Below are 8,355 nucleotides of genomic sequence, written 5' to 3'. Positions count from 1 at the left end.
GAATGGATCCACCTGCAGAAGTATCCAATGACATCTTAGCTAATTCAGACAGACCATCATAGAATATATCTAGGATGGTCCATTCTGAAAGCATGTCAGAAGGATACTTTTTGGTCAGTTGCTTGTATCTCTCTCAAGCTTCATAGAGGGATTCACCTTCTTTCTGTTTGAAGGTTTGAACATCCACTCTAAGCTTACTCAGTTTTTGAGGAGGAAAGAACTTGGCTAAGAAAGCCGTGACCAGCTTATCCCAAGAGTTCAGGCTATCCTTAGGTTGAGAGTCCAACCATATTCTAGCTCTGTCTCTTACAGCAAAAGGGAAAAGCATGAGCCTGTAGACTTCAGGATCTACTCCATTAGTCTTAACAGTATCATAGATCTACAAAAATTCAGTTAAGAACTGAAAAGGATCTTCAGATGGAAGTCCATGGAACTTGCAGTTCTGCTGCATCAGAGAAACTAATTGAGGTTTCAGCTCAAAATTGTTTGCTCCAATGGTAGGGATGGAGATGCTTCTTCCATGTAAATTGGAATTAGGTGCAGTAAAGTCACCAAGCATCCTCCTTGCATTATTATTATTTTTGGTTGCCATCTCCTCTTTTTGTTTGAAAATTTCTGAGAGGTGCTTGCTGGATTGTTGTAATTTAGCTTCTCTTAATTTTCTCTTCAGAGTCCTTTCAGGTTCTGGATCTGCTTCAACAAGAATATTCTTGTCTTTGCTCCTGCTCATATGAAAAAGAGGGAACAGAAAAATAATAATAATAGGGATCCTTTTTACCACAGTATAGAGGTCCCTGTGTGAGTAGAATAAAGGAAGAAGAAAAGAATGTAATGTAAAGAAAGAAACACAAGGGTGAGGAGAGCAGAGGTGTGAGATGAAGAGAAGTGTTAGTAGAAGAATAAGTAAATAGAAGGAGATGAGAGAGAAAGAGAATTTTCGAAAATAATTTTTGAAAAAGAGTTAGTGATTTTCGAAAATAATTTTTGAAAAAGAGTTAGTAATTTCCGAAAATTAAAATAAAAAATTAAAATAATTAGTTAATTAAAAAGAAATTTTGAAAAAGAGGGAAGGGATTTTCGAAAATTAGAGAGAGAGAGTTAGTTAGGTAGTTTTGAAAAAGATAAGAAACAAACAAAAAGTTAGTTAGTTAGTTGAAACAAATTTTGAAAATCAATTTTGAAAAGATAAGAAGATAAGAAGTTAGAAAAGATATTTTGAAATCAAATTTTTGAAAAAAAAAGATATGATGTGAAAAGATATGATTTTGAAAAAGATAAGATAAAAAAGATATTTTGAAAAGATATGATTGAAATTAGTTTTGAAAAAGATTTAATTTTTAAAATCACAATTAATGACTTGATTCACAAGAAATCACAAGATATGATTCTAGAACTTAAAGTTTGAATCTTTCTTAACAAGCAAGTAACAAACTTGAAATTTTTTAATCAAAACATTAATTGATGATGATATTTTCGAAAATTATGATATAAAATTAAGAAAAAGATTTTTGAAAAATATTTTTAAATTTTCGAAAATAGATAAGAAAAATGAAAAAGATATATTTTTTAAAAAGATTTTGAAAAAGATAAGATTTTTTTTTTAATTTGAAAATTTGATTTGACTCATAAAAACAACTAGATTTTAAAAAAAAAAATTTGAAAAAGTCAATCCAAATTTTCGAATTTATGAGAAGAAAAAGGGAAAGATATATATTTTTCTTTTGAATTTTTAATGATGAGAGAGAAAAACATGAAAAATGATGCAATGCATGAAAATTTTGGATCAAAGTATGTGATGAATGCAAGAACACTATGAATGTCAAGATGAACACCAAGAACACTTTGAATGTCAAGATGAACATCAAGAACTTATTTTTGAAAAATTTTATATGCAAAGAAAACATGCAAGACATCAAACTTAGAAATCTTTCATGTTTAGACTCTATGGATGCAATAATGCATATAAAAAACAAGAAAAGACACAAAACAAGAAAACATCAAGATCAAACAAGAAGACTTACCAAGAACAACTTGAAGATCATGAAGAACACCATGAATGCATGAATTTTCGAAAAATGCAAAATGAATATGCAATTGACACCAGACTTAAAAATTGCTCAAGACTCAAACAAGAACACAAAAATATTTTTGATTTTTATGATTTTCTAAATTTTTTTTTTTGGATTTTATTTTTTTTTTTTCGAAAACAAAGGAGAAATTTTTGAAAATTTTTTTTTTTGAAAAGAAAACGAAAAGAAAATTACCTAATCTGAGTAACACGATGAACCGTCAGTTGTCCAAACTCGAACAATCCCCGGCAACGGCGCCAAAAACTTGGTGCACGAAATTATGATCTCAGGCAACGGCGCCAAAAACTCTGTGCGCACGTCTTAATATATTGTTTTTCATTCACAACTTCAATACAACTAACCAGCAAGTGCACTGGGTTGTCCAAGTAATAAAACCTTACGTGAGTAAGGTCGATCCCACGGAGATTGTTGGCTTGAAGCAAGCTATGGTCACCTTGTAAATCTCAGTCAAGCGGATATAAAATAGTTATGGAGTTTTCGAAAATACATAATAAAATAGGGATAGAAATACTTATGTATATCACTGGTGAGAATTTCAGATAAATGTATAGAGATGCTTTCGTTCCTCTGAACCTCTGCTTTCCTGCTGTCTTCATCCAATCAGTCTTACTCCTTTTCTATGGCTAGCTTTATGTAAGGACATCACCATTGGCAATGGCTACTTTTGATCCTCTCTGGAAAATGGTCCGATGTGCTGTCACTGCATGGCTAATCGTTTGGAGGCATCACCGTGGTCAATGGCTGCATCCTATCCTCTTGTGAAAATGGTCCAAATGCTCTGTCACAGCACGGCTAATCATCTGAGGTTCTCGATCATACTGGAATAGGAATCACCCTCCTTTTGCGTCTATCACTACGCCCAGCACTCGCGAGTTTGAAGTTCGTCACAGTCATTCAATGCCAGAATCCTACTCGGAATACCACAGACAAGGTTTAGACTTTCCGGATTCTCATGAATGCCGCCATCAATCTAGCTTATACCACGAAGATTCTGATTAAGAGATCCAAGAGATAATCATTCAATCGAAGGTAGAACGGAAGTGGTTGTCAGGCACGCGTTCATAGGGAATGATGATGATTGTCACGTTCATCACATTCATGTTGAAGTGCGAATGAATATCTTAGAAGCGGAATAAGTTGAGTTGAATAGAAAAATAGTAGTACTTTACATTAATTCATGAGGAACAGCAGAGCTCCACACCTTAATCTATGGAGTGTAGAAACTCTACCATTGAAAATACATAAGTGAAAGGTCCAGGCATGGCTGAATTGCCAGCCCCCATGATCTAAGAACCAGACGTCCAAAGATGATCAAAAGATGTCTAATACAATAGTAAAAGGTTCTATTTATAATAAACTAGCTACTAGGGTTTGCAAAAGTAAGTAATTGATGCATAAATCCACTTCCGGGTCCCACTTGGTGTGTGCTTGGGCTGAGCTTGAATGTTACACGTGCAGAGGCTCTTTCTGGAGTTGAACGTCAGGTTGTAATGTGTTTCTGGCGTTCAACTCTGGTTTGTGACGTGTTTCTGGCGTTTAACTCAAGACAGCAGCGTAGAACTGGCGTTCAACACCCTTTTACGTCGTCTAAACTCGGCCAAAATATGGAATATTATATATTGCTAGAAAGCCTTGGATGTCTACTTTCCAACGCAATTGGAAGCGCGCCATTTTGAGTTCTGTAGCTCCAGAAAATCCACTTTGAGTGCAGGGAGGTCAGAATCCAACAGCATCAGCAGTCCTTCTTCAACCTCTGAATCTGATTTTTGCTCAAGTCCCTCAATTTCAGTCAGAAAATACCTGAAATCACAGAAAAATACACAAACGCATAGTAAAGTTCAGAAATGTGAATTTAACATAAAAACTAATGAAAACATCCCTAAAAGTAACTAGATTCTACTAAAAATATACTAAAAATAATGCCAAAAAGCGTATAAATTATCCGCTCATCAGGGGCCCACTTGGTGAGTGTTTGGGCTGAGCTTGATTGAGATCCACGTTCTAGGATGCCTCTAGGGCGTTGAACACTGGCTAGGGGGTCCTTTATGGGCGTTGGACGCTGGTCTCTTCTCCTTTGGGCGCTGGACGCCAGAATAGGGCAGGAGGCTGGCGTTGGACGCCAGTTTTGAGCCTTAAATTTTGAAGAAAAGTATAAACTATTATACATTGCTGAAAAGCTCTGGATGTTAGCTTTCCATAGTCTTGAGAACGCTCCATTTAGATATCTGTAGCTCCACCAAAGCGCTTTCAAGTTCAAGGAGGTCAGATCCAGACAACATCTGCAGTGCTTTCTCTGTCTCTGAATCAGACTTTTGCTCCAGCTCCTCAATTTCAGCCAGAAAATACCTGAAATTGCATAAAAACACACAAACTCAAATTAGAATCCAAAAATATGAATTTTATACTAAAACCTATGAAAACTTAATAAAACTTAAACAAAACATGCTAAAAACTATATGAAAATGATGCCAAAAAGTGTATAAAATATCCGCTCATCACCTGCATACGCGAGCAAGTGCCTGCATACACGAGCAAGGCAAAACGCACCTCCCACTTGTGCGAACCATGTGACGAGTACGCAGAACCCCTGTTTTTAGCAAAGTGAATTTTGTGTTTTAAAACGTAATTTTTAACCTCTAAACCTCTATTTTTACTCTTTTAGCCCTTAGACTTTAGTGGTATGCTTAGTGATGAGATGAAGCTAGGAAGGGATGGTATCTTGGAGGTGAAGTAAGCTTGGAAAATGATGAATTATGTATGAAAAGTGCAAAGATATGACGTATATGTGATGCTATAGCTATAATGAATGATTATGAATGAATATGAATGCCTATGTGGTTTATGCACTTATTTTATCTGAGATACGAGTTTTCCTGGGTAAAAAGAAGTAGATTGCCACCACGTGCTTCAGGTTGAAACTCGATACTCTGTTAACCCTACGTCGCAAGGGTGACTAGGCACGTATAAATTCTCGGGAAGGATTCCCCCAATGAGCAAAATTTATATATAAATGAGAAAAAACTATGCATAGACTCTTGGGGATGCGCATCGAGGGACAGTCCAGGGTTTAGCAGCCGGACTTGTCGGGTTGGCTTGATAACTGACATATGAGACTCATCAGCCATAGTACAGGCATACATCATATGCATATGTTTGAATTGCTTGCTTGTGCTTTAATTGGGAATGCTTATGTGAATTTAGTATGCTTAATTGTTATACTTGCTATCTGCATTACTTGTATTCTACCTGTGTTTGCCATTGTCTACTTGTTTGTCTGCGTGATTTCACCAGAATTGGAGGATTAGAGGAAAGGCGGAGGATTTGAGGGTTTTAGTACGGTTTTGGTTTAAGTTTAGAACCATATAGGACCACCCCATTTATGGTTTTTCATTTTAAATCTTTAAGTTTTATAATCTAAGTGTCGGAGTTCTAGGATTGCCTCTGGCTTTTTCAGGACCTTATATCTTATGTATGTGGCACCTTACCATGATGAGAACCTCCGGTTCTCATTCCATATGAATATTTGTGTTTTTCATATGCAGATTGAGAGGCACCTCGCTAGGCGTCTGGAGTTCTCTGCAGCGAAGTCGGTTTGGGACTTTATATTTTGTTTTGTTTAGATATCCATGTACATAAAACTCTCCTTATAAACTTGTTTTACTTTCGCACCTCATAGAGGTTTATGGATAACTAGGATTTTTTTTGTGTATTTTGGGCTATGAATTATATATGTATGTATGTAAATATTCTTCGACCAGCCTTAGGTTTGTAGGCTGAGTTCGGAGCTTGGATATTTTGTACCTTGACACTCTACTCTCCTTGTTTATATACATATGTTTGAGTTACTAAGCTTTCTTCGTACACAAGTAAACTTTATTCTTGAGCATTGCACTTTTAATTTTGGGATTTTGCTTTACCTATCCTTCAAGACTCCTCGTATATTACATTCTTTCAATTATAATACGTATATATATGTTATTTTAGAGGTCATAATACCACACCACCTCTATTTTATGACTTAAGTATAAAGCTCTGTGTGGTAGGCTGTTACACAATCTACTTATCCTAAAAACATGTTATTCACTTACAAGGAATGAAAAATGCACCAAATATACCTGAATTACCAGAGAAGGCAAGAATTCTAAGCAAGAGCTTAACATCATTCGATTGTTTAATTTAAATTCTAAGTCATTTCGTATCTTTAATTTAAATTTTTGATATTTCACATCAGGTGTAGACACTATTTCAATTATTAATTATCAGAGGCACATTATAGATGGACGAAAAAAAATATTTAAAAAAAATTAAAAGACTACCGTCGGAACTACTGCCGGAATATTACGATAGTAACAACCCAACCATTTTAAAAAAAAATTCAAAAATCGTTTCCGTCGGATCAATCGGATGATAAGTTGGTGGGTAACGTATGACTTGGCGCCAACGTTACTGTCGAAAAAATTTTGCCAATAACTTTCATCAAATTTCATTTCGTACTCAATATATTCCGTCGCAGAATTCGACGGTAATTACCGTCGGACAAAAAAAATCTGATGATAATCATTTACCGACGAAATTTATACCGTCTGATTCATTCCAACGGTAAATCTAACGGTAATTTAAATGCGATCGAATTTTAATTATTTTCAATGGTACTCAACATTTTTTTTGTAACGTTACACGAACTAAAAGTAACCTTAAACATAAAAGAAAAGAACTAGCTAAACAAACAAATTCAAATTCAAAAATTTATTTGAAACAAAAACTTCTAGAAGATTCAATTAGGATCAAGAGTAAGAACTATGAACCAGTCTTGTGAGAGAATTACGGGAATGTCAATCATCCATTCGGGATGCATCAGCGGTTTCGCGAACCATTTTCGAGCATGTGCACCTTTCAGCTTCGTCGCTTCAACCACGTCAACCTCCTTTGGCGACTTAGAGCTTCGGAGTCAGATATTGCTTTGCCGCCACCCTACTGCCTCCCTCTGCCATAACCACCACCCCTGACCCCGTCGTGATGGGCGCCACTTCCCACTCCTTGCACAACCCGTGAAAAGATCACCATCGTCATTGCACGGCCCATGGCACAACCACGCGCCTTCTACACGGCCCGCATAATCACAAAACTATGGCCTGTGGATGAACAAAACAGCCCTGTGGTAACCACAAATCCTAGCCTGCGGATATAATACACGACCTGTGGAGAACCAAGACTCTTTGCCGGTGGACTCTTCTCCTTTCTCGAATCGTCGGTAAATGGGAGTGATTTATGGAGTCTTTAAGAAAATGAAAAATGGAAAGAGGGAGGGATAATTTGGGAGGGACTTGGGTGATAATTGGAAAATAAGAGGAGTTAAATTTAACAGTATAGAAGTAAAATTTTGGAGCAGAGCATAATAATAGAGTGAAAATAATACAATGATTTGAGAGGAAATTATTTTTGCAGTGAAATTTGAAATTAGAAAAGTATAGGGTACCAACATATTATCTGCCAACTTTTGCTAATTCTTATTTATAATTGTGTTTTATGGAAGTGTGTTCGTGGATGTGTCTAATAATTAATATATTTTAAATACATATATAAAGAGGCACATCCAGAAAATATATCTATAAAGACACTTTTATTAAACACAGCTATAAAAAAGACATTTTTATTAGACACATCCACGAACACACTTTCATAAAACAGAATTATAAATAAGAGTTAGCAGAAGTTGGCAGATATGCTGTTAGTAACGTAGCGAAACCGTTTGAAATTTTAGAGTTGATAAGTGAAATTGACGTAGCAAAGAAAAACAGAGCGCGTCAGTTTGAAAAAAAGAAAGAGAAAGAACAAAAAAGACTTTATTATAAAGCAATAGATACGTATATGTAGTTGTCAAACGTATTTCATTGGTAAATAACATTGTTCTATTTCCTTTTTTTATATGTAAAATTCAATCAAATTAAAATTTATTATTAAAGGCATTATTCTCAATACATTATTATGTATTAATATTGATAATTATGTTATATTGTGGATTAGATTTGCATTAATGCAGATAATTTTTTTTCAATTTTTTATTTTATGAAAAATCCAAAAATCTAAAAATATTCGCAGAGAACCTGTCATGGATAGGGACGGCCGGACGGGAGAGTTTTACAGAGTTTTGTAAAATAGAAACGAAAAATGGGGGTTGGACGGTTGGTCCTATTGCCATGGTTACCGTTACCAACTTACCATCCCTATTACCAAATCAGTCAACCAAATATTATACCTGTCTGCC

This window comes from Arachis ipaensis, chromosome B01 (assembly GCF_000816755.2).
Source record: "Arachis ipaensis cultivar K30076 chromosome B01, Araip1.1, whole genome shotgun sequence".
Taxonomy (NCBI): domain Eukaryota; kingdom Viridiplantae; phylum Streptophyta; class Magnoliopsida; order Fabales; family Fabaceae; genus Arachis; species Arachis ipaensis.
The sequence above is the reverse complement of the archived record's forward strand: the minus strand, read 5'-3'. Positions refer to the sequence as shown.